Here is a 24,323-nt window from a genome sequence, read left to right as displayed (position 1 = left end):
ACACTTCCGGTTTACTGCTATTGAAGGATATCTCGGAACATAAACGAGATAGAAAATTCCGGTCTTCGAGAAAGTTGTTCAGAGTGAGCCAAGCTTCCCCGAGGGACCTAGCATAGTTCTAAATTCATCCGCTACGTGGCGCTAGTGTACATAAACACTTCCAGTTTACTGCTATAGAAGGATATCTCGGAACCTAAACGAGATAGAAAATTCCTGTCTTCGAGAAAGTTTTTTCAGAGTGAGCCAAGCTTCCCCGAAGGAACCAACGAAAATCCAAATTCATCTACTTATGTACACTAGCGCCACGTAGTGGATGAAATTGGAACTATGCTAGGTCCCTCGGGGAAGCTTGGCTCACTCTGAACAACTTTCTCGAAGACAGGAATTTTCTATCTCGTTTATGTTCCGAGATATTCTTCAATACCAGTAAACCGGAAGTGTTCATGTACACTAGCGCCACGTAGCGGATGAAATTGGAACTATGCTAGGTCCCTCGAGGAAGCTTGGCTCACTCCGAACAACTTTCTCGAAGACAGAAATTTTCTATCTCGTTTAGGTTCCGAGATATCCCTCAATAGCAGTAAACCGGAAGTGTTTATGTACACTAGCGCCACGTAGTGGTGGAATTTGGAACTATGCTAGGTCCCTCGGGAAAGCTTGGCTCACTCTGAACAACTTTCTCGAAGACAGGAATTTTCTATCTTGTTTAGGTTCCGAGATATCCCTCAATAGCAGTAAACCGGAAGTGTTTATGTACACTAGCGCCACGTAGCGGATGAATTTGGAACTATCTATATATTCTATATCTATATATTTGGAATTTTCTATCTCGTTTAGGTTCCGAGATATCGCTGAATAGCAGTATACCGGAAGTGTTTATGTACACTAGCGCCACGTAGTGGTGAAATTTTGTATCATTACATATACCATGAGGAAGCGAGCACTGCCCTGTACAACTCTCCCGAAGACAGAACCCTTCTAGCTGGTCAAAATTTTGAAATATCCGGCCGCAAAACTAGTTCCGGAATAACCAACTTGCATGCAACGCTTGTATACAACCAGCAACCAGCTTGTAAGGTGGGCAAAAAATTTGGAACTTTTTGATCCGGCCAATTCTCAGCCATGGTGGCATAAAATTTCAATCGGTCTTCACTAAACGCATCCAGGATAGTAAACGGTTGCAATGGTGAAAAAATTATGAAAATTGATTGATTATCAGCTGAGATATCGTCGTGCGAAGGTTACCGTCCACATTTTTTGCCCATGTCGGTACGTAGCGTGTTAAATGAAATGATTGATTATCACGAACATACACATCCAATAAGCGAAAAAATGCATAAGTCACATGCAACCTCTTAAAACATTATGATATGACCTTTCTATTGAGAAACTATTTGATGTCCGAAACAGACAGGCCCCTGAAAAACGTTATTTTGGCAGCTAATGCTACAGTTTGTAAGCTTTTTCTCCCCAGAAACTCAAATTATAATGAGACATCAAGCATATAAGTATCATAACGTAACAAAATATTAGTATCTAAGGCAGTTAATCGATCGCACTTTCCAGACATATCCTTAGCCTGTCCAAAATACATAATTTACCCTATATGTCTAGAAGAGCAAGACCAGTGAAATAGCCTTCAGATTTGTTAGAACGGATCAAATTTGTTGCACGTTAAAGTTGATGAGTGGTCGAATGTCCATGGCGGATAGTTTTCAATACTATTTTCTACTATTGTTCCCTTTACGATCCTTGTTTGGACCCGTGCTTTCGATTTTTCGTTGGAACCGTGACCGCAAGCTAGCAGTGGACTTGGACACCGTCTTGGGAAAAAAAACCTCTCGAAGGTCACGTCTTCTTTCGCTTATGCACTAAACTTGGCTGCAACTACAAACAAAAGGAAGGGTGAACCTCTGAATTCACTACTTCCTTTCAAAAAAGTGGGTTTTAAAATTGTCACTACACGTGGCAAGAATGGAAGAAAGGACGTTTGCGAACTTTCTTCCAAGGGTGAAATGAATAATTGTATCGAAATGAGCAATCAGTTCGATGCTCTAGACAAATTTTCCGAACACCTTATCGAAGCAGCCTCTAGCCCAGGCTCTGTGATTCAAGTGAGGAAGCAAAGAGTGCCGCCTATCGTGGTCAGTTGTTCCGAATTTGGGGGATTTAGGCAGGAGATCTTGAACTCCATTAGGGGAATCAAGGTTTCCTTCCAAATCGCAAAGAAAGGAGACTGTCGCGTTTCGCCGGCAACTCTTAAAGATCGAGAACTTCTTCTCAAACATCTTGAAGAGAAGAAGCACAAATTTTTTACTTATGACGACAAAACTGAACGTTTGTTCAAAGTTGTCTTGAAAGGTGTCTCAAGTGACTATAAATCACCTGAAAAGATCAAAAATGGAATAAATGATTTACTCGGATTTTCCCCAGTCCAAGTAATCATTATGAAAAAGAGAACCCAATCTGGCATTGGAAAGGGCTTTCTCAAGAATATTATTTAGTTCACTTTAACAAAAAAGAACTAAATAATATTAAAGCTTAAGAAAAAGCAAGACTTATGTTCGATGTTCGTGTGACATGGGAACATTTCCAGAAACCGGGAGGAAATTACCAGAACCCCACTCAGTGCAGTCGGTGCCAAAAGTGGGGCCATGGTACAAAAAATTGTCGCATGGATGTTAAATGCATAATTTGCGGAGATTCTTCTCACGCCAAGGACGTCTGTCCAGAGAAGGAAGGTACCGATAAGTTTATATGCGCCAATCGCGGGGGCAATCATAGGTAAAATTTTTGTGCTTGCCCTTCGCGTAGGCGAGTCGTCGAGGCTCGTGCCAGGTAGATGAACAGTAATGTCCGTTACGATAACGGTGGTTTCCGGAATTTCCCTGCAGAAGTATCGAACAATGCTCATTTTTCAGATAACGATCGCTTGATTAGGAATCATACCCATCAGGAAGATTATAATCATGCTCATTCACAAACTTATTTTAATCCGTCGGGTAGCCGTTCGAATCTTTTAATTTCGAATGTATCTACGCACGGAAAATCCTTTGCCGATATCGTAGCAGGTAATTTGAACTCCTCCCCTATTCATACTATGAGTACCCATTCTAATTTTTTCAAATCAAATGCAAAAAAAAAATCCGCCGCCACAGGAAACTTCTACTTCGCCTCTTCGTCTAATTCTAACGGAAAATCATAATGTACCCACTTCAAGTGATATGTCTGCCTCAGATTTTAATTTTCTAACTGAACAATTTCAGCCACTATGACTGAAGCAGTCCAAGTCGGTGTAAAATTTACTACAGTCGACTCTCCACATCTCGATGTTCTACATCTCGATATCTCTCCCTATGTCGATGATTTCATAAGTCCCTTCAGTCTGCATACATTTTCACTCTCCATATCTCGATTTCCTCCTTATCTCGATATCTCCATATCTCGATGTGTTTCTGTTGATTGTTTGTTCTCAAATTTCTCTCCGTATGTCGATATGACCAATATCGAAGGTTACTAGACCAAAGTTTTGGGATTCAGAACAAATTAGGAGCGCAAAATGACGTCTGTTTGTGTATTACTTTCTTATCAACGGAGAGCTTTTCAATCTAGTATTCATCAAAAATTTGTTCTTTGTCTCGATCTCTCCCTATCTCGATGGTCCCTTCCTGGGAGGGAGAAACCAATACAAAATTTCTGTACGTCATAGTGAGCCGAGATTCTGCTGTCACGAACTGTCACTGTGAGCCCAGATCTCAAACATTGGACTAACATGAAAAAAGCGCGTAACTGATTAAAACACATTTTCGTATTTCTTTAAAAGTGATAAAAATCGAATAAAAATCAATTCATGCACATAATGCAAGTAATGTCACGTGAGCACCATTTAATCTGATTGAACATAAAGCATTGAAAAACGCATCGTTCTACTTTTTCCAATGAAAATGAATATTTAGTGCATAGAAAACTGTGGCCCTGTTTTCATGTTTGTCAGAAAAGATCGAAGGTGCACAACAAAAGGAAACTACCGATTTTCTCGAAGCCTGCCTTGATTGTTATTGGCATACTGGAGTTATCTTGCAGTTCAAAATAACGTTGTCTTATATTTCGTGTGTAGTATCGGTGCCTCCCTCCCAGGTCCCTTCGATATCGAGATGCGGAGAGGTGACTGTAATCAAATTGTTATTGGATTACGTTTTTCATATGGATCCAATAAATAATAATTTAAATATTTTAAATTGAATGCTCGTTCTGTGAATGGTAAAGAGGGCGAGCTGTTTAATTTTCTTACAGCTAATAACGTACATATAGCAGTTATTACTGAAACGTATTTAAAACCTGGATCCAAACTTAAAAAAGATCCTAACTTTTTTGTTTATCGAAAAGGTCGACTTGATGGGGCATGTGGGGGAGTAGCAATCATCATTCAGAGGGGTATAAAACATCAACTTTTTTCGTCATTTGTAACTAAAGTTCTTGAAACTTGAGGTGTTTCAATTGAAACACAACTTGGTAAATATACTTTCATAGCTGCATATTTGCCTTTTCAATGCTCCGGACAGCAAGTTAGTTTGCTCCAAACTGACTTGCGATAATTGACTCGCAATAAGTCAAAATTTTTTGTCATTGGTGACTTCAATGCCAAACATCGGTCATGGAATAATTCACAAAGTAATTCCAACGGCAGAATTTTACTTGATGAATGCTCTTCGAGATATTTCTCAATGCAATACCCTGATTGCCCTACATGTTTTCCTCTTCTAGAAATCCATCTACTATTGATTTGGTCTTAACCGACTCTAGTCACTTTTGTAGCCAACTGGTCACTCATGTTGATTTTGATTCTGATCATTTCTCCGTTACATTTCAAATATCGCATGAAGCGATTCTCAATCCTATCAGCTCCATTTCCAATTATTTTCGAGTCGACTGGAATACATACGAAACATATCGTCCCCTTGATGCTACAAATATATAACTCGAAAATCCAAACTTCGAACTATTCAATATTGAAAGTTTGACCGTTTCACAAGTTGATGGATAATCACAGATCTTTGACTTGTTTACTTTGAATCACACGTCTATGATCTGTGAATATCTGCCACATTTAAGATACATAAATCTTAATTAAATCTGTCAGATCACGCCTATGATTCAAAGTAAACAATTCAAAGTTCAGTTATCTAGTTGTTGCATTAAAGGGACGATATATCTATAAATATCTTGATGGTAACATTTCTTTACAAACAAAACTTGATATTATCAATGCTCTTGAAACTCTTGATTTTCATACAAAAAATCTTACCATGGGAGGAGGGGAGGTTGGAAAACCGTCAAAATTGTCTTACGTATTAAATGGATCGCCCCTAACTTATTGCGAATAATTCTCAATCAAGAGAAGGTTTTAAATAAATAAATAAATAAATTCATAAATATGACAGCCCTTGGAGACGATGAAATTTTATACATTTTCATCAAGAAACTTCCAGAGAGTAGCTTATCATTTTTGGTTGATATATTTGAAAATGTTCACAGTTGGCATATTTCCTGATAAATAGAAAAATGCCAAGGTAGTCCCATTTAAAACCCGGACAAAAATTCTGCAGAAACTTCCAGCGATCATCCAATCAGCTTGGTTTTCACCATCAGTAAACTTTTTCCAACATCAACGAAAATTCAATTTTTGCCAACGAACAGTTTATTCATTCCATCATGGACATTCGACCACTCATCAACTTTTACGTGTAACAAATTTGATCCATTTCAACAAATCTGAAGGCTATTCTACTGGTCTTGCTCTTCTAGACATAGAAAAAGCATTCGACAGTGTTTGGTATGAAGGTTTGATTGTAAAATTAAAAAAACTTTAATTTTCCAACATACATTGTTAGAATAATTCAAAGTTATCTGTCAAATCGTACACTTCAGGTTAAGTATCAAAACTTTGAAAGACTCTCTGTAAGAGCTGGTGTTCCTCAAGGCAGCATTTTGGGGCCAATATTATACAATACTTGCGGGGCCCAGATAGCCGTAGCGGTAGACGCGCAGCTATTCAGCATGACCATGCTGAGGGTCGTGGGTTCGAATCCCGCTGGTCGAGGATCTTTTCGTAAAGGAAATTTTCTCGATTCCCAGGGCATAGAGTATCTTCGTACCTGCCACACGATATACACATGCAAAAATGGTCAATCGGCAAAGAAAGCTCTCAGTTAATAACTGTGGAAGTGCTCATAAGAACACTAATCTGAGAAGCAGGCTTTGTCCCAGTTGGGACGTAACGCCAGAAAGAAGAAGATTATACAATACTTTTACATCTGACGCACCTGAGTTACCTTAGGGGTGTCAATAATCGTTGTTTACGAATGGCACAGGCCTATCCGCCAAAGGACGAAGCATGCGTGTCATCCTTAGTAGATTTGGATATTTTTCTTCATACTTGCAAAAATGAAAGATTTTTCATATTCCTTGCAAAACTCAACTATTTTTTCCCACATACACCAAAAGCACTTTATTTGAAACCTTCAAGTAGACATGTTGTCACAATGAGAGGGGTCCCAATTATTTTGTCAGATGAAGTTAAGTATCTAGGGCTCATGCTTGATAAAAAATCAAATTTCAAAAATCACACTGAGGGCATTCAAGCCAAAGAAAGTTTGTCTTAAGAACAAACTTTTGATATTCTAATAAATTTTCAAGCCAGCCATTTTTATACTGTACCAATTTGTACTAGCTGCTGTATTACCAGGAAGCGTTTTCTGTAGAGGATTGAAAATAAAATTTTGAAAATGATTCTAAAGCTTCCTCCCTGGTATAGTATCAATGAGTTACATAGAATATCCATTATTGAAACATTGGAACGAATGACGAATAAAAAAAATAATAATTTTAAACAAAAATCGTTGCAATCTTCTATTGCCACGATAAATGCGTTATATATCTAGATTAAGTTAGGTTAAGTAAATTGAAAGCGAAATTAAATATTTCTCTATAATAAGCAGTTGAAATCAACTCACCTGTAAAAGCATCATCAATAAGCATGAGGATAAATAAAACTGTAGTGTTTCCTTACTATTTTCTAGTAGTAAGACAACACATCTATCAGAAGTACCACACTACTCAGATCGTTTCTGATAATATACTATTCTTTGATGTTTGGCAAATTGCCGTTTTGACTCGAAATCCGGATCCGGATACACTTCAAACATCATTGATTATATCTATTTTCATAAAGTACTGTGATATATTCTGAAATTAAGCTCAAATATTTAGCATGGTGTAACAAAAATATCGAAAAATTATGCAGAACATGTTTAAATATTCAAAAATTTGAGATGTGTCTTGCTTCGAAATTCGACTGTATATTTGACTCATACCTAGGTATATTTCCAAATACCCCAGTAGCTGTTTCCAAATGTCGGGTAATTTGAAGCAAAACGGTAAATTCCAAGACACCGGATGTGTTTATTACAAACTAATTCATTATTACTTGCATTATTATTTTACTTGCTTAAATCCAACAAATCATAACTCAAAAATTATAAATTATTCCACTTGAATAAAAAATAGATACTCGCTCCAGTTCGAACTCCTGCTTTACCACAACAGAAACCAATCTCGTAACAGAAAAGAAACCGCCCAATTTCATTGCCAACTTTTGCATCCAAATCGAGCGGATCCAATCGACCTTGAAAAGCTGGAAAGCTAGAAGCGGTAGAAGTAGCGCTCGGAACTTTAAATCATCCATGGTCACTGTTTGGTTAAACTGCATTTTTGCGCTAAAGGGAACCGGTTTTGCTCTCGTTTCAGAGTCTGTTAATAGTTCAACCAAGCAACGATATGAATATTTAACAGCTTATCAAATCTACCTGTTTGTAGTGCTTGAAGTGAAGTAAACAAACTTTAGCTAAATCAGGCTTTGAGGTTACGAAAGCCTGTCAACAGTGACCCCAAAAGTCCAAAATTGTGACCACATGTCGAATTTCAGCTGATTGATTGCACCATACACTGAAAGCCCAGCTATAGTATGCTGAAACGTTTCAAGCTGTTGATCATTCGTTGACCCGAAGTGCTAAGGCGAATTGCTTGTTCCGTGTTTGTAGCCTCGAGCAAACGCCGGTGATCTGCTACTTAGCAGTTCGCATTGAGAATAAACAATCAGTTTTCATTGTCAAGATTGGTGCAAGCGAAAAAAAAGTGTTCGATCCGCTGTTTGGCGGTTGCATTTTGCGGGTTGTGTTTGTTGAGGTGAAATATTACGGTGAATGATTAGAAAAAGCATGCGAGGTAGAAAGCGAGTAATATTTGATGTAATTGTTTGCTTGTGTTAGCATATGTAATTGATGGTCAAGTTCAAAAGGTTTTATCATTGAGAATAAATTATTAAACGTTGACATATGATTGTTCACTCCTGCGTTTCGGAGTTGAGTTTAATTTGCAATTATTCACAACGTCTTCTTTGAACACTCAGTTGGTGATCACGTAGCTGTAAAACAAGACAAAGCTTATTATCAAATCACAGCCTGGTCGATAATCTTTTCTGGTTTGGAAGTTTTTGAACTTCAAACTTTCTGCTTAGCACGCGACATACGAATACGAAAGTGGTACCGGACATATTAATAATCTCTAGCCTCCATAACCCTTAGAGCAGTCGTCTTAATAGCCACCACAAGCGATACATAAAATTGTGCTGAGCACAACAATCGTATTTAATTGGTGTTGCATCAATGAATTTTATAAAACCTCGTTAACGATGTTACGCCAATTTACTCGGTTCATGGCTGTGTCTCTCCAACTTCGATTTTGGCCCACGTTCTCCAGATCTTGTTGCACCTGATCAAACAACCTCGTTCGCTGTGCTCCCCGCCTTCTTATACCAACCGGATTCGACGCGAACACCATCTTTGCAGGATTGTTGTCCGGTAGTCTTGCAACATGCCCTGCCCAGCGCACCCTTCCGGCTTTCGCAACCTTCTGGATACTGGGTTCGCCGGAGAGCCTAGCGAGCTCGTGGTTCATTCTCCGCCGCCACACACCGTTCTCCTCCACTCCGCCAAAGATCGTCCTAAGCACCCTTCGTTCGAACACTCCAAGTGCTTGCAGGTCCTCTTCCAGCATGGTCCATGCTTCATGTCCATAGAGGACCACCGGTCTTATTAGCGTTTTGTACATGGTACATTTGGTGCGGGGGTGGATCTTTCTCGACCGCAGCTTCTTCTGGAGCCCATAGTAGGTGCGACTTCCACTGATGATGCGTCTCCGTATTTCACGACTAACGTTGTTATCAGCCGTTAACAAGGATCCGAGGTAGACGAACTCATCAACAACCTCAAAAGTATCCCCGTCTATCGTAACACTGCTTCCCAGGCGGGCTCTGTCACGCTCAGTTCCGCCTATCAGCATGTACTACTCTCCGCATGACACCTTCTAGCGCGATGTTGAACAGTAGGCACGAAAGTCCATCAGTCTGTCGAAGTCCCCGGTGGCATTCGAACGAACTGGAATGTTCGCCCGAAATCTTCACGCTATTCTGCACACCGTCCATCGTTGCTCTTATTAGTCTTGTGAGCTTCCCGGGAAAGCTGTACTCGTCCATGATTTTCCATAGCTCTTCGCGGTCGATACTATCATTAGCCGCTTTGAAATCGATGAACAGGTGATGCGTTGGGACTTGGTATTCACGGCATTTCTGGAGGATTTGCCGTACACACGCAAATAAAACCGTTCCTAAAAACGAGCACTATCAGTCATGAACTCTGGAACAAGCTGATTTTCGCTTTACGAAAATACACCATGAATAGAAATCACGAATCCGGGAACTAAGTTCCACAAATCGTGCGTAACGCCTGCTCACTGATCACTGACAGCTCAGAGAAATCGTGGAAACGTGATATTTGTTCTGGTTAACGAGAACTCCTTTCACGTATACAAGAACACTGTTCTGGATCGCGTTCTGTATATCTGTGATTATAATGACAACTTTAAAAACCCCATCATTTGGCCCACTTTCTCAAGAAAAGTTTTGTGCAATTTTCTTCCGAAATAAGAGAAGCTATTGTATGTTTTCAACAAGGCAACATAGTAGTGAATTCACAAGTTGCACATCTGAAAACCTCCCCGAAAACAGCAAAATTTGTTTGAGTTGCAAAAGAAAAACTCCCATCGTTCGCCTCGTTGTAGCTGCTTCACGCTCTCGAGGAAAAATATCGGCTATCAGTTGCATATTCAGTCCATTTAAGCAGCAGGCTTCATTTTTTGCAGAAGCAACGTCGGGATAGGCGATCAATTCAATTAAAATTCACTTGCAACTAAACAATCTACTGGAAAACAAAAAGATTTTGCCAGAAAATTAATGGCATCTTCACTCTCGAGTCTGTTTTGTTGCGTGCTACTACGCATGCGTTACTATTATTGACAGCGCGCGTGAACAGAGTTCGCGCTAGCTGGAACAGGCTGGAACCAAATCACAAATATGAATTTAGAGGTTTTCAATATCGTGATTTCAGAATCACGCTTCCATTACAATCCGAAGATGCCAGTTTGGAGCCAAGATGTTTGTTCTCAAACCAGTGAAAAAGTTCATGGAAATGAGATGTGCTAAATCACGCTTACGGGAACTAAATCACGAATCGGCATACGTAGTCCGTTCCGTTTCCTATGACATTTTGTTCACGTATATCGGAACGGATATATTTGCGTGCAGTGAAGATTTGGTCCGTTGTTGAGCGGCCGTTGATGAAACCAGCTTGATAACTTCCCACAAACTCATTTGTTATTGGTGATAGACGACGGAAGATAATCTGGGACAGCACTTTGTTGGCGGCATTCAGGATAGTGATCGCACGATGGTTTTCACATTCCAGTTTGTCACCCTTCTTGTAGATGGGGCATATGACCCCTTGCTTCCACTCCTCCGGCAGCTGTTCCGTATCCCAGATTCTGACAATCAGCCGGTGCAGACAGGCGGCCAACCTCTCTGGGCCCATTTTGATGAATTCAGCTCCAATACCATCCTTACCAGCGGCCTTGTTGTTCTTGAGCTGGTTGATGTCATCCTTAACTTCCCTAAATGTGGGGGCAAGTTGGTTTCCTTTATCCGCCGTGCTGACGTAGTCACTTCCTCCGCTGTCGTGACCCTCGGCGCCTGTGTTCTCCGCGACATTCAGGTGTTCATCGTAGTGCTGCTTCCACCTTTCAATCACCTCACGTCCATCCGTCAAGATGCTTCCATCCTTATCCCTACACATTTCGGCTCGCAGCACGAAGTCTTTTCGGGATGCGTTAAGCTTCTCGTACAACTTTCGCGTTTCTTGTGAACAATGCAGCTGTTCCATTTCTTCACATTCCGCTTCTTCCAGGTGACGGTTTTTGTCCCGGAATAGGCGGGTTTGCTACTTTCGTTTCAGTATTTTTTCCCAAGAAAATCATAAGGAATGTATCTAATGATATAAAGAGAACAACAAAATTCAATTATGTACGTTAGAGTCATTTTTTTCATCAATTGCAATCTTAACTGTAAAAATATAAAAGATGTCTACCTTACGTTGCAAGGTGATCAATAAATAAATTAATAAATAAATGATATAACCATCATTTTCTTTAAACTCCCAACAAGATTCCCATTCACAACATTTTTAAGATTACAACTAGTATTTTCTCCAGGAATTTTATAGAACTTCCTTCAAAATTAGCGTTCAAATTTCCTCCAGAGATTTCCTTCAGGAATATCTCCAGAGATTGTGTCTAAGATTCCTTCAGGAATTATTCTAGAAGTTTTTAGATAAATTTCCCAAAGATGTCTTCAAATAATTTTCATAGTCATTAGCCCAGGAATATATTAAAAAAACTATCTTTTTTCAGAAATTATTGGTGAAATTTATCGTAAATGCGGGAATTATTTCAGAAGGAAATCCCAAAGTAATATCATATTCAACTTGATTAACTTTGAAAGTAACCATTGATTAACTCTCACATAGAAAGAGTCTTGCAGGATTTTGTAAGTAAATTGCTTAGATAGTTGAATTTCTAGATTCAACTGTAGTATAAGCTCATGTGAAACCTCAGATGAGCTTTTGAAGAAACCATGAAGATTTAACTTGAGAGAATACTCGAGAAATTGTTAGGAAGAACTGTAAGAGTAATTATGCATGAAATGTTGGAGACATCTTTAGAGAAAATTCTGAAGGAGCTTCATGAGGAATCCCAGGTCACATTTGATGAGAAATTCCTGGTAGAGTATTAAATATATTTTTTCGGATAAATTCATGACGAGTTTTAGGAGCAATTCCTAGGGTAAATGTTTTCCATGAAATAATTTTATCTTACACTAGAATCGACTTGAAAAAATGCAACAATCAATCATTTATTTTCATTTCAACCTTTGGTCCACTCTGTATGCACAGAAATAGTTGGAATCTCCCATCACCCATCCAAATACGATAATGATCAATCCATGCCGAAAAATCTGACAAATCACTTAAAATATATTGCAATTTCTCGAATTCCTCGGCGCACAGATCGTCTTCGATGTAATCGGGAAAAGCACTTGGTGCACTGTGACTGCATACTTTTGTCGATTTTTATTGGAGCCAGAATAGCAATGTATGTGGTAATGCTTGACCAAATAAATAAATTGAAATCTAAATCCTTCCAGATAAGCCCAAAATGCAATCACTAAAGTAATGAAACAAATGAAGATAAGCCAATACTCATCAGATTGAAACAAGGTTATCTTTGCAATCGGCCTCTTTAGCTATGTCTTACAGTATTGCACATTCTCACAAACTTCTCGACGTTTCACTGCCTCCATCGGCGCCGGTCGCTAAACGTTGATGAACGCCACTGTCGTCGTTTAATCCACTATGATTATTGTTTTACTGCACCAGGTATCGATAGCCGAGAGTCGATGTGACCGTTGTTTTAAGGTGCAATTCTAAAAAGCATTCGGCTCAGTCAACTGTGCAAAAACATCTTGTTACATCACATGTAAAGCCGCAAATCCACTTCACACTCGTGTACCGCCGCCGCCACTTCTGTCTGTAACTGCAGTGGGTTTGTCCCACCCAACATATTGTACGTATGTTCGAGAAACACCCATGCTATGCTGCTATTCGTGCCGCTCAACTACACACGTGCAGCACAAAGCTCTAGAAATCATAAATTTTATCTTTCACTGCACGTTTTAAATGCGCTCATTGATGAGTCGTACACTTGGCTTCTCGAGACTACTCTACTGGCTACCAAAAGAGATCGTATCCGGATTCCGTGGTGTAAGCCAGTTGTCATTGAAATTTCGTTGGGGATTTTGACTCTTGCCGGACCGGTGGATTGCCTTTTTTTTTTTTTAAATAGCTATGTAGGGTGCCGGTGACATTAGTGGACTAATTAAGCTATAAAAATCATAACAAAATAATGAAAAGCCTTAACAGAGATCTTTTGCCGTCAACAAAAAGATTACAACCTCTACTATATGGGAAAAATATAGAAACAGTGATAAAACTATTTTTTTTAAGTAGATGAAAAAACCGAATTTAGTACTAGTACACGACACTGAAGACGGCCTTACAGTTGAGGTCGAAATACGCGTATCTGTCAAAGGATACAAACTCTAGTGGAATTAAATGGTATAGTACTAAATTCGGTTTTTTTTCATCTACTTATAGGTATTCTACTAAACAGCTAGAAGATTTATTATTATTTTTTTAACATAAAATCGCATGAGCCACTATTGGTACACGTGTTCCAGTAGTTGCGCTAGTGCTCCAGTAGTAGACGTTCGGGAATGACACAAGGAATTTTAAACGAAATGGTAAATTTTTACATAGGATTAGTATTTTTTTCTCGGAACAGCAACTAATTTCTTTCGAATGAATCATAAAGATCATCTCTGCGACTTTTCTTCATTTTTATTCATCCATTTTAAAAACTGCACCCATCCGTTAATCCACTACTGGAACACGACGGCAACTATTGGTGAAAGGGAGCAAATTTTTTGTGTAAACCTAATTATTTATATGACTTTTTAATAAAATTAAAAGCTGAAATTTGGCAAATCGACTAAACTAGAGGCGATCTATCCACCAAAAATAGCACATGTTGTTTTTACTGAAAAATGTACGTTTTATTCCATAGTACAATCTACTGGTACATTACAACAATTGGTACCGGCACCCTACACATTAAGAGCACGGTAATACATGAACTTCCTCTTAGTCGCGCCGATTCAGTCATAAACGTTTTCGGTGTTGCTCATACGAAACATGCCATAAGAGTTAAGTTTTTTTCTTGTCTCGGGCACGACTGAGATGTCGAAGAGAAACATTTTTATTGCCACGAAAGATGCTTTGCACTGGTCAAGGTCGAACTGTTATGACATTGTTTAGTACTACTTACTTTTGCCAAAATGGCTGGTGTATGAACTAATGGGGATTTCCATCTAACAAAGTATCAGTATGACGGAGTGTTAATGTTATGCTCCTATTTTCTCACGACTTCTCTGATCTATGCCAACATAGCTTCTCTATGGAAATTGTTTGAACGAACGCCAATTCTGCCAATGAACGAAATGTATCGATTTAAGTTAAAACTAATAGTTGGCTATAAATAATAGTACTGCTGAAAAAAATATTTGACAGTTACATTGCATGAAATCATATTCTCGTAACATATGGAACCAACTGAACAAGCATTTTGTAGTCGTCGGACAAATGAACAACATTGCCAAAGTCACTAGCCTTCTGACATAACTCAAACTTGAGATATATAAGTTTGAAATATTTGAAGCTCACCAGCGCCTCCTAGCGGCAGTTTTGAGTTAATCAGATATGCAGCTTCTAGCTCTTGATTCAATGAGCAACTTTGCTGACGTAATCATTCTTCCAAATCCTCAGTAACTTGAGATATAGAACGTCATACCAAATGTATGAGCTCCACATTATCCTATTACTTAGAAGAACTTGGTTCGGTTTATCTCAAGTTCTCAAGATTTCTCTGTAAACTTTCATTTATTTCGATCACAAATTGTACCTGTGAAGTTAAGACTCACCACCTGCTATAATCAGGAGAGACAAACGAAAAAAAATTGTTTATTTGTTTATTTGTTTATTTCAGATACCGTAAAACGGGGTAACTTTGATAATGCGGGTAACTTTGATAGTGCGAGACCCATAATAGATTAAACGAAATAACGAAGTTTCTGTAAATCGGTTAAGCAAAACGAATGCAGAAGTAAAGAGTATTAGTATGACACTTAATGTCAAAGATATTTTCGTTGGAATCAAGTGCATTTGAGGATTTTTATGCAAATATTAAAAATTTACCAGATTTTACCATTTTTGCAACGCTTACAAACAATCTGTTCTACGATCACTAATTGATGGAGTCATAATGAGTTCGTCGCTTATCCTTGACAGCCTAGTTATAGTAGAACATGAATTCTGCCTCAAATCTCTTATCGAAAGCCATTTTTACAAACAAGGACCATTTTTGTAATCTAAGTCAGAAATTTCCATATAGCGTTAAACGCCTAGAGGTATGTAACGCCCTATAAATGTTCCGGAATCCATTCAATTTTGTTCGATTTATACTCCATTATCAAAGTTACCCCAAAACAGAAATCCGACTTTCGATTATATGAAAAATAATATATCTATTCAGAATTAATATTTTAGCAATCTATCAAGTGCAATCGATAGCTAGGATGGCAGTACTTGTTTTAAAAATAAAAATTGTAATTCTTTGCATCAGCATGCATAAATATTGAAGTTTTCTTCGAAAAAACTATCAAAGTTACCCCGTTTTACGGTACTCCAACTGACCTTCTTGGGTCTCATTGAATTACTTAAACTAATACAAAATTCAAGCATTGTTACACAAATAAGCATTGACCATATACAGATTAACAATCAAGTTCAACAACATATTAAAAAACTAGTTCTAACATCATCTTATTCATAACAACGATACTTATCAAACATTATAAATACACCACTTGCAAAGTTTTACCGTCTCTCATCATCAATTACACAAACTTACACAAATTACATATTTTCATCAATAGCTACGCGTATCATAAAATAACTCAATAAATCGTTACTAAGTGAGGTCAACGTTTTCCGATTTCCAGGAACAATTTAATCTGTTTATCAATTTACTCGGCCAAGTCATAGCGTTCATTGCTGATTCTTCCCAACGCTTATTCAAAACAATTTTGAATGTATGTTATCAAAATTTTTCCAACTTTTCCAACTGGGTACCGTAAAACGGGGTAACTTTGATAGTTTTTTCGAAGAAAACTTCAATATTTATGCAAGCTATTTCAAAGAATTAAAATTTATATTTTTAAAACAAGTACTGGCATCCTATCTATCGATTGCAGTCGATAGATTGCAAAAAGATTTATTTTGAATGGATGATATAATTTTTCATATAATCGAAAGTTGGTTTTCTGTTTTGGGGTAACTTTGATAATGGAGTATGAGTCGAACAAAATTGAATGAATAACGAACATTTGTAGGGCATTGCATACCTCAAGGCGTTTAACGCTATATGGAAATTTTTGACTTAGATTACAAAAATGCACCCAGTTTGTGAAAATGCTTTTCGCTAAGAGATTTGAAACCGTATTCAAGTTCTATGATAACTAGGCTGTCAAAAATAAGTAGCCAACTATTCAAAACTACACCAGATAGTGATCGTATAACAGATTGTTTGTAAGCGTTTCGAAAATGCTAAAATGGTGTCAATTTTTAATATTCGTATAAAAAGCCTCAAATGTTCTCGATTCAAATGAAAACCACTCTTACATGAAGTGTCATACTAATATTATTTAGTTTTGCATTCGTTTTGTTTAACTGATTAACAGAAATTATGATATTTCGTTTAGTATGTGATGGGTTACGCACTATCAAAGTTACCCGCATTATCAAAGGTACCCCGTTTTACGGTACTAATTTTGTGACATTCAAGCTCTCGGGCTCTGATGCACAAAGTGAACGAGAAACAAAACGAACGATGTCATTTTCGGTTACGCTGCTATCGATGTTAGACAGAACAATTGAAAACGAGTCCTCACAGTCTAGAACCACACACACACACGATGGCTATCACTGCTATACGTTCGAACGTTGGTGTTTTTTTTTTTTTTTTTTTAGGCACTCCGTGCTCGTGGCCACTACTGTGCCGGAATCAGTTGTATCTGTATCTTCCTTACCGATACAGTTCTATTTTTAACTAATCTATATTTACATCTGCTTTCACTCTCTTCTGCTCTTTTGCTCTCACACCGAGCAGGTAGGAGAGTGCTCTGCTGTTGGTCCAATCGATTTCCATAAGCCATAGTCCATTGCTCTTGCGGTGGTTCGTTTTGCCGTGTTCCTGAGTCGTTTGAGGCTAGCTGCCTGCGAAGTGGGTCAGCTTGTCTCAGTCACCATCTGATACTGACAGAGGATGGATGTGCTCCCCTATGCACGGTCCTCCGTGCGGTATCTTCTGGTGGCTGGACGGGTTATTTTTTGGAGGGGCTGGGAATTGAAACGTTGGTGTTGTTCGACAGCATTGGCGTAGTAACTGGAGTTGAATGATGTAGTATGCGATCTGGCGCAATCATTTTATCGTTGATTTCAGCTATCGTAGACGAGTTCGTCTACCTCGGATCCTTGTTGACGGCTGACAACAATGTTAGTCGGGAAATACGAAGGCGCATCATCAGCGGAAGTCGTGCCTACTATGGGTTCCAGAAGAAATTACAGTCAAGAAAGATTCACCCCCGCACCAAATGCATAATGTACAAAACGCTCATAAAGCCGGTAGTCCTCTACGGGCATGAAACGTGGACGATGCTCGAGGAAGACTTGCAAGCTCTTGGGGTTTTCGAACGCCGAGTGCTAAGGACGATCTTCGGCGGTGTGCCGGAAAACGGCGTGTGGCGGCGAGAGATGAACCACGAGCTCGCTCAACTCTACGGCGAACCCAGTATCGTGAAGGTAGCTAAAGCTGGAAGGATACGCTGGGCAGGGCATGTTGCAAGAATGCCGGACAACAACCCTGTAAAGATGGTGTTCGCTATGAATCAGGTCGGAACAAGAAGGCGTGGGGCGCAGCGAGCTAGGTGGATTGACCAGGTACATCAGGACCTGGAGAGCGTGGGTCACAGTCGAGGATGGAGAGAAGCGGTCATGAACCGAGTGAATTGGCGAAATATTGTTGGCGAGGCTATATCAAGATAATTGATGTAAAGCCAAATAAGTAAGTAAGTAAGTTCAGCTCGTTGATTCTTCCAACTTCGGACTTCAATTTATCCAGCTCAACTACAATTGATGACGTTGAACTAGATCTGGGCGATTCAGACATTGCATCCCTTGCTTTGCAAAATTCGGCCATACATTCATCACAAATCCAAATAATGTTTTGGAGAGTGCACACAAATCGGCCTCACTATCACCAACACACGATGCATGGAATCTTCTCGCACATCTTCCTTCGCAAACGGTGTATAGTTCTTTCATCATGTCGATGTTTGCGGCACAGTTTCTACATTCCGTATTCATTGTAAAAACGGTGAAAGCGTAGAAGGTTTTTCAATTTTTCAGCAAATGCAAGCCAATAACAACATAATTATCACATCAAAAGCTGAAAGACGTAGTCACATATATTGACAAGTGAGAACATAAACTTATAATGCGGATCTTGCGGATGCGGATCGAAAAATCCAGAAAGGGGCGAAAAAGCTAACACTGGATCATTTGAAAATAATTACGCATAACCTTTGAAGGACACACATTTGAAGGTTAATCAATTCCAAACCTAACTTATTCCAGGAATATTTTACCTTAGATCGATATATCTCTAATAATAATCATTTTAAAATTATGATAGGCAACATTTGATAATTGTCAAACACAAATATCTATGTTTTATAATATCATGTGAATTTTCGGATGGTCGGTATTTGAGATTTTCACAAGGTCGGATGATAAGTCACAGATAACATTAAAAACACAATTTTAGATGTACAAAACATATATCTGAGAATTTTTAGAACTTTTTGCAAATGCCCAATTTTTCATACAAGTATTTTTTTTTGTGTGAGAACTTTGAGGTTAAGGAGCTAATATATCTTTTATTGGCATCCATCTTTCACCGGAAAATAAAATCTACAGTACCCCTTTTGAAGTTTCGGTTGCACTAATTCTTATCATTTCTTATGGTACAAATCATTTTAGAGACAAATTTTGAAAAATTTAGCAGACAAAAACCGGGTTCCAACGACAAAACCGTTTGATAAAGAAGGCGAAAAACACTCTATTTAAAAATAAATTTGAAAAAATATCAAAGATGCGTTTGATTTGAACCTTCAGTAGGGTAGGTGTACCAGTTATGACCATAGTGGTTCCCTATTTCGCCATACCTGATATCTTGAATGCCTTCACATTTTGAATTTTTTTTGTGTTTTACCAGTAAAATAAAGGATAAATCTTGATGTTTAAACATTCAAAAAGGTTAAAAATGTAAAAGTTATCCAAATATTGAATAGGGAACCACTATGGCCATAACAGGTACACTTTTCCTATGTCCAAAAAAAACGAGTTTTCTATGTGTTAAAAAAAAAAACATCATTTTAATAAGTTGAAAAACAATCTGGATTTCCATATACTTTTTAAGTACTTTTTTGATTACTTAAAACAGCGTTCCCAGAAGTATCAAACATTATAGCAGTAATTTTAGGAATAGCGGATGAATCAGTATGAAATCACAATTAACGAATCATCCCCCAACTACGCCACAAGTTGGTGCATTTGCATGTATTACATTAAAATTGTTTAAACTGGGCCGAACTTGTATCGAAAACTGATTCAGTAGCCTGTAATGCACGCAAAATATTGCGAAAATTGCTATTATAAATTGCAGTCCAGTAAATTATTCCTAATGATTGGGGATTATCGCCACTGAAGAAAGTATTTTAAAATGTACATATTTAATTTAATTTAAATTAAAATATTGAATTCACATTTCAGGTGGGCGATTTCAGATAACTATTGGTCTCAAGGGGGCGAAATTTAAAAAGTTTGGGAATCACTGATTTAAACAGACAAACTGTTCATAGAACATGTTTTTGTTGTTGCAACAAATTTTAATCTGTCAAACACGTAGATTCGCGCAACTGGGATGAATCTTCTTGAGTGGTGGGCTTCGAAACACAACTTGAATGCAATGAACAGAAGTTGCGGATGCCTTACATGAAAATAATTTGAAACATAACATTAAAATAGGCATTTGTAAGAAGTTGCAAGAGTTTGTTTGAAAAGTTACTGATTACATCTTGATAAACTTGACTTCATTGCTGCATTCAGAGAACATTTTCAGCAAATCACGTCGAACACGGGGTGAAATGCAAGTTTATTGGAACGATAATGAAAATATATGTTTTTGATATTAATATGCTACGGAACCAGAACTAGAATAATTACAAGATACAAGATGTATCAATATCTTTGAAACCATTTTTAGAAAGCATCGTTATGAAAGATGTTTCGCGTGCTACTTGGGAATGTATCATTGAAAAACAAGCTTCACGGAATTATAATGCATAATTTTTTTACAAATTAGTGTTTTTAATGGTTACACTTCGAAAAGGGAGTAACTCCATATTCTGCTAATGTTCTCATTCAAAACTCCACCTAGAAGTAACAAATCACTACACAAACCAACATTGAACCAGATTTGATTGAGATTTTTTTTCTGATTGTAATGCTCACTAGCACTCATACCTTGTTGGGTTCAGGACTATGTGACAGAATAACGTAATAACCAGGCATTGCAGAATTCGTTCTCTTTTGAGTATGAAGCACGATCAAAGCAAGCAAAGAAAAACATCCCATCTGTTTCGGTCCACGATCGTTATTGTATCGCAAGGTGTAACAAGTCTGATAAATGGATGCAGCGAGCGAGAGCCCCAAAGAGAGAGCGATGATAAAATCCTTTTTTCTCGCTTGTTTACCGTTGGGGATAGGAGTTTTTCTTTACTGGCACGATAAACAATCCACGAACTTCCAATAGTAATAGTGTCCCCCAGGCTTGAAGCATGTTTAGAGGGGTTTATCATGCACTACTATCCCCTCAATCTGATCAAAGTTGTAGCAGTATACGATAAACAGTCTCTCATAATGTGCAGCATGTTATGATAGTTACAGAGAGCGATACGTGAGAGATTCTCTCAATTTTCTCAGGATTCAATCCCTGGTTCAGAACTATTTGTTATTAGTAATAACAAATAGTTCTGAACCAAACAAACAATTCTACTCACTAGCACCTCCTAGCGGTAGAATGTTTAACATTTTAAACATGCAGTATATAGCCGTTGATCTAACGTACAACTTTACCAAAAAACAAAAGCCAATGACATGGACCAATATTTAAATTTTAAATTTCCAATGCTCACTAGCGCCTCCTAGTTATAGAATTTCGAACCTACCAAACATGCAGCACATGGTCATAAATCTAACAAGTAACTTTGCCAAAAACGCCAACTATCAGGAATCATTCAGGAATGATAAATAAAGCAACTCATTAATAAAAACCGTCTAAAATCATTGATTGTAATAAACAAACATTTGTTTAACAACAAGCATTGTTGTGCATTGAATGAAGTTTACAGATTTCGCGTTAGGACATTGGTATGTCTTGTGCTGGTATCTGAAGTTTTGATGAAAAATATTTCCTAAAGTACATTTATTTCTTCTTCTCTCTGGCGTTACGTCCCCACTGGGACAGAGCCTGCTTCTCACTTAGTGTTCTTATGAGCACTTCCACAGTTATTCACTGAGAGCTTACTATGCCAATGACCATTTTGCATGCGTATATCGTGTGGCAGGTACGAAGATACTCTATGCCCTGGGAAGTCGAGAAAATTTCCAACCCGAAAAGATCCTCGACCGGTGGGATTCGAACCCACGACCCTCAGCTTGGTCATGCTGAATAGATGTGCGTTTACCGCTACGGCTATCTGGGCTCCACATTTATTTAGAGCGGAAATTTTAACTTTTTGGCCAAAACAAGTCCTTGATTTCTTGAGCCCTAAAGTATCGTTTAAACTATCGCCCAACATACATGCGAAAAATAGTGAAATTGAACAGATAAGAAACAGGTTTTGTCTTAATGTGTACGTAATGCCATCATGGTTTGAATGAATGGCAGTTGAATGAATTTTTTTATCATCTCAGCGCTTATCATATTAAATGCCTCATAAATTCTTTCTTTTTTATCTCAGATGTAAAACTGATTGTTCATTTCTATCAGGCAGGCTCTGTTCCAGTTGAGACGTAGCGCCAGGGAAAAGAAGAACAAGAAGAAGAGTAAACGTAACGGGAGCAGTAAAGTTCAACATGTTGAGTGCTAACAAGGTAAAAAACATACTACTTAAACCCAAAGTGGCGTCAAAGTTCAAGATATCCGTCAGATTTTTACTCAAATAATACTCATATTCTTTACTTGACTCGACTAAAACACCAACAATTGAAACTTGTTTCTTTGTTGTACAAAAAAATGATGTTTGTATTGATTGCACTCGCCATATACGTCAACATCGTAGAACATGATTCGGAAAATCGTTCATTTCATAGGGTAAATACCATTGCTCACCTTGTTTTTGTAGCCTTTCTCACTCAGTTTTTTCCCAGTTTTCTGATGGTGATCTCAGAATTCAATACGCTTCTAGTGAAAAAACGATTTTTCTAACGGAATAGAATGCAAGATGGCTGCCAATTAGTTTTTTTGTTTCAAATGAATACCATATGTTTTTTTCTTTAGGATGCCACTCAGTTTGCCATGTGTTACAAGGGAAATATGAGACATATCGCGCGAAGAAACACCTAAGATTTATAAAAAAGGGCTTTTTTGCAAACCGTTTAGCAATCTTCCCTAAATTACGTCTAGGTGAATGAGGGTAGTGTGTTCAAGTGTACGGCTCATACAAAATTTTTAAATTTTTTATACAAAAAGCGTAACGGATAGCGGGTGGGGATAAAAATATTTCAATTTTAGCGTTACGTAAAACATGAATGCTTCGTAGCTAGCTGGCGTCCGATGGCGGCCTGGTTTCAGCGAGAATTGCTTTCTTAAGATCAAGTTACATAATTTCATAGTCGATAAGGGGAATCAGACTAGCGCCATCATGCGGTGAAATTCCCAATTAACCCTCTCCCTGAAGAAAATATAATTTTATATAGAACTTCTTCTGATACATAAGCGTCCAAAGTTTCAAACCCAGGGTTATACCTTTTTTACAATAACCCCTCACACCAAAACTGCAGAAAAATCGTCAATCCGTTCAAATTTGACTAATTTATTACGATTTGATTTTGGGGTCAATTTGACCCCAGCAGACGATTTGGCCAAGCACACTGCTCTTGATGGTAGCTTTGACTTTTATACCGAAAGTGGAAAATGTGCAATGTAAAGCCTATGTAAAGGGTCCGTACGAAGGCTCATGTGGCATTTAGCAAAGTGGATCCGTATAAGAGTATGTCTATGAATTTGATTAGAAAGAAAGTACAGGTGCAAAATTGTGAGAAAAGTCGTGCGTAAGAAGGAGAAAAAGTAGGAAGTAGGAAGAGAGCGAGAGAGAAAACGGGGAAAGGAAAAGACTATTTCAAAGTTCTTCATTTAGCATTTTGCTATGCACCGAGTTCATTCATTGAAATTTTAGCGGTGCCGTGTCACTTACGTGTCCATGGAAACAAGTGGACTTGGCATCGCACTGCTCAAACGTCAAATTAATGAACTTATGCATTGGTCTTATCCACCGGTAAACTGAATTCACTCAGCCCAAGAATTTTTAAAACAATTTTACGCAGCCTTATTAATCCTATAAATTTTGTACTTTATTTGATATTGGTGTAGGTAGAGTGATACATAGTTGGATAGATATGCTAAAACAAATTCACTAAGTTGGACATATTGACTTTGTATGTCTTTCATGGAGTCTTTGAACAAGGTATGTTTTTTTCAATTGTTTTCAAATAGTTAAAATATACTATTTGGCTGACAAAAAGTAACATGGGACAAATATGCGTATAAGGGCAGCTAAGACCTAATACAAAAACGGTATAATGTCATTGCAAATACAGCAAATGCAAGTTTTTTTTATAACATGTAACATTTTAATGCAAATATTGTATTAGAGCTTTGGAATTTCTGCAATTGCAACGATATTACAGTTATAATATATATATATGGTTTTCATGCAAAATGGTATTAAAATATTGCAGTCCGTGGTTGGGTGTAGGAAGTGATGAACATGTAAAATAACTTTGAAATTTAGAGTTTTACTA

At 38.0% G+C, this 24,323-nt stretch overlaps 1 protein-coding gene across 5 annotated transcripts in view; it reads right to left on the bottom strand.

Moving 5' to 3' along the window:
- LOC5572656 (pancreatic triacylglycerol lipase) overlaps positions 1 to 24,323 on the bottom strand; it is a 67,621-nt gene that overhangs the window by 27,105 nt on the left and 16,193 nt on the right. The window lies entirely within an intron of this gene.

The sequence above is a fragment of the Aedes aegypti genome, chromosome 2 (assembly GCF_002204515.2).
Source record: "Aedes aegypti strain LVP_AGWG chromosome 2, AaegL5.0 Primary Assembly, whole genome shotgun sequence".
NCBI classification, from domain to species: Eukaryota; Metazoa; Arthropoda; class Insecta; order Diptera; family Culicidae; genus Aedes; species Aedes aegypti.
The sequence above is the reverse complement of the archived record's forward strand: the minus strand, read 5'-3'. Positions and strand labels throughout refer to the sequence as shown.